General features: G+C 34.6%; 1 protein-coding gene across 1 annotated transcript in view; it reads right to left on the bottom strand.

Moving 5' to 3' along the window:
- LOC108363387 (uncharacterized) overlaps positions 1 to 3568 on the bottom strand; it is a 36878-nt gene that overhangs the window by 11619 nt on the left and 21691 nt on the right. The gene's annotated exons all lie outside the window — the stretch shown is intronic.

Here is a 3568-nt window from a genome sequence, read left to right as displayed (position 1 = left end):
AACCAAATACTCCGGGCCCCCTTGCGCTCCATCATGCCGGCAAACCGCGTGCCTCTTCAGCAGCCAGCCACTTCAGTTGAAGTTGCACCTACACGTGATAATTTAGAGCAGATTGTCGCCGTTGACGGTCGTCCCATAGCCGCGTCGTTTAAATTTAGTTGAACGATCATTTGGGCCTATATAGGCGGCGTCAGGGGACTTGCTTCTGCAGTGTTGGTGTGATATTGACTGCGTGCGGGTGTACGTGTTTGTGTGAGCAAGACGCGTGCGTTTGTCGGCCGAGCATTTGCTTTCAATTATTCGCCGCAGCTGTGATGATTTATTTTTGGTTCCCGTCAGCCAAAATGTCAACCAGCGGAATATACAATGAAATTAAGGTAGACAAGAGCCAACAGCGGACGGGGAAGCTGGTAAGAGTTGGCGGCCGATGCTCTGAGGATGCCAAAGTAGCAGAGGAATGGAGTGGAGTGGAGTGGAGTGGAGTGGAGTGGAGTGGAGTGGAGTGGAGAGGAGAGGAGACGAAAATCTATTGGAATAGCAGAGTGCTCTATTTAGGACGCTTTTAAGAAAGGTGGAAAAGGAACGTTGGGAATTGACGTAGGAGTCGAGAACATAACCAAAATTTCTTACGTGTGCTTTTTGCTTTTCACTTCTGTATTTTTATTTTACAATTTTGATTTGCCAAAGGACAGTTACTCTCTTTAAGAGCTCAAAATATGCCTCTAACAGCATTTTACTCGCCATACGCGATCGACGCCTTTCAAAGCTTTAAAGCAAAATGTCATGACGAAATGCGCAAATGTTCGTCGTACGTATTACAAGAATTTGAACTTTTTCAATTTTTTGTGATTTGTTCGCGAAATCTTATTAATAAGCTCGATATTTTAACGAAAGTTTGTTGTTGATTTTTTGCAAATATCTCAAAAAGATTGAAACTTGGATTTATTTGGTTTTGCTAAGGAATAAACTATACTTTTATATAAAAGAAAAAACATATTATAAACTTAAAAATAATAAATAAAACTTTCAAAACTTATAAATATATAAGGGCCGTATAGTTATGTTAAGCACTATATATATATAGAGGATTCAAAGACGTGTTAGCCGTCGTACAATCTTAAGCTTTACATTATTTATGAAATATAATGGTTAAAATAGTTTTAGGTTTAAAAACATATCGGTATAGTAAGAAATCCTCTAAAACCATTTTTATCATTATTTTACATAAAAAAAATATTAAGCTTAAGATTTTACGACGGTTAACATGTATAGTGAAAATTTAAAATTATTAATAATGAAAATATTTCTTAATGCTAGGACATCCTACGAAGGGCCTATGGCTTCATTCAAAATCTGTAACTTTCAATCATAATCTTAAACTTAACCGCCGCAATTAAAATAACTTTCTTCAACGGCTAATGACTTTGCCCTTTTTCAATTAAGTAAATCTCATTTCATTCAATCAACTTCAGTAGAACATTCTTTTCCGCAAATTCGCATGTACTACTTACGTACTTACTCTTGCAGTTGTCGTCAGAAACGCTTTCCTAAAGAATTTTAATTACAAATCCACAACAACTTTAATTTGCCAAGCCACTAATAACAATGAGAAAATCACTTGCAGTATTTACATGTACATTTGGATGTACATACATATATATGTATAACATTCATTGTACAATGTACATACAAGCATGCCCATGGGCAAAACATATACATACATGTATAACTACGAAGTAATACGAGAACCACTAAATAAGTCTTTAGATTAGCCAAACCTTTAGATAAGCAAAGCGCCATAACTCAAATTTCAAATAAGTTTAATATAAAGCGAAAAAATCAATTCAAAAGTGACACCAATGCAAATGCCATACATATACATGGTTTGGACGAAAAATGCCCCCTAAATGTATGCTTTAATATTGATCCTAAATTACAGATGCAAGCTCAGTTCCGGTGTAGTAAGGAGTAAGGTAAGCTTGAATATGTACAATGAAGAAAAGGTTAAAGGCAAAGATTAAAATAAAAGTAAAGAAAGCTAAAGATACAGACAATGAGGAAGGTAAATTGAAATACATAATTATGCAGATGAACAAAGGAATGGAAATAAAGGTCAGAATAAAGTTAAAAAAAGATATGGATAAAAATGAAAAGATTAACATAAACATAAAGACAAAAAACTAACGATGAAGATAGAGATAGAGAAAGTCATGGAGATAAAGAAAGAGACCAATAAAAATATAAAACTGAAGAATAAGATATGTTATGATATGTTATGTTATGTTGTGTTATGTTGTATTGTTACGTTATGTTGTGTTTTATTATATTTTCTTGTGCTATGTTATTTTATGTAAGTTATTTTAAGTTATTTTATGTAAGTTGTGTTATGGTATATTATGTTACATTAAGTTGTGCTATGTTTTGTTATGTTATGTTATGTTACTTTATATAATGTAATATTATGTTATTTTATGTAATGCTATGTTATGTTCTTATGTTTTGTTATGTTATGTTTTATTATGTTGATTTATTTTGGAACGAATTTCCGTCATCCCTTGTCAAGTTTGGTTTGCAGACAAACCGGTTTCGGCGTTGTGCCATCTTCAGTGTCATTTTTCGTTCTGTCTGGTTCGAGATTTGTCCCTAATTTATGTTCATTTATCTTAGGTAATGTGATTTTCGTCGATGATTAATTACTAGATATGCCATGGTGCCCATTTTTTTGAAGCAGGTAATAGGTTCATCTTCGCTGTTTCGATATTAACATGCATTATGTTGTCGCTGTATGGTTTTTGCCTGCAGGTAGGTAAAAGTCAGTGATTTTTGCCCTGGTGGTGCTTTTTGGTGTGTTCGGAGTGTCCATGCCTGTTGTTTTGTTGTCATTTTTCTTTTTTTCGTAAATCAATTTTAAGGGTTCGAATATAACATCCGATGCGGTATTTGTTTGTTCGTTTATTATTTTGCCGTCGAAGGTTTTTAGTTTGTATATTTCCATATTTTCTAGGACGTTTAGTCGTTGGCCTTTATGTTGTACATGCAGTAGTTTCGCTGCCTTTCTTATTTGCGTTGGTGAACATTTGTTGTTAAACATGTGGTTAGCAAAATTTGACTCTGGTATTGCGCTCGGTTTCTGTGTCTTTTTGTTATAGTCTCTTATATGCTCGCGGAATCTTGTTTTTATTTTACGTCCTGTTTGACCTATGTAACTATGCTGGCATTTGCAAGTTAGTTTATAGACTCCTTGTTTATCCAATGGATCTTCTTGATTTGTGGTGTTCCGTAGTATCCGTCCCACGTTGTTATTTGTTCTGAATGATGTGCGAAGGTTGTGTTTCTGGAACAGCTTTGCAAGTTTGTACGTTGACTTTCCAGTATAGGTTAATACCGCCCAATTTTTGTTATTGTTTTCTTCTTTGTTTGGCTTTTTGTTTTTGTGTTCCCTTTGGATGTCTTCTACCAGATCTCTTTTGTATCCGTTATTAGCCGCTATGGCATATATTGCGTTCAGTTCTTTGTTGTATCCTTCTTTTGTTAGTGGTATTCGCTCAATTCTATTGATCATCTGTCT

The sequence above is a fragment of the Rhagoletis zephyria genome, unplaced genomic scaffold (assembly GCF_001687245.7).
Source record: "Rhagoletis zephyria isolate East Lansing unplaced genomic scaffold, Rhagoletis_zephyria_1.1 Rzeph_scaffold_01265, whole genome shotgun sequence".
Lineage (NCBI taxonomy): Eukaryota > Metazoa > Arthropoda > Insecta > Diptera > Tephritidae > Rhagoletis > Rhagoletis zephyria.
This window is presented reverse-complemented; position numbering and strand designations above follow the sequence as displayed.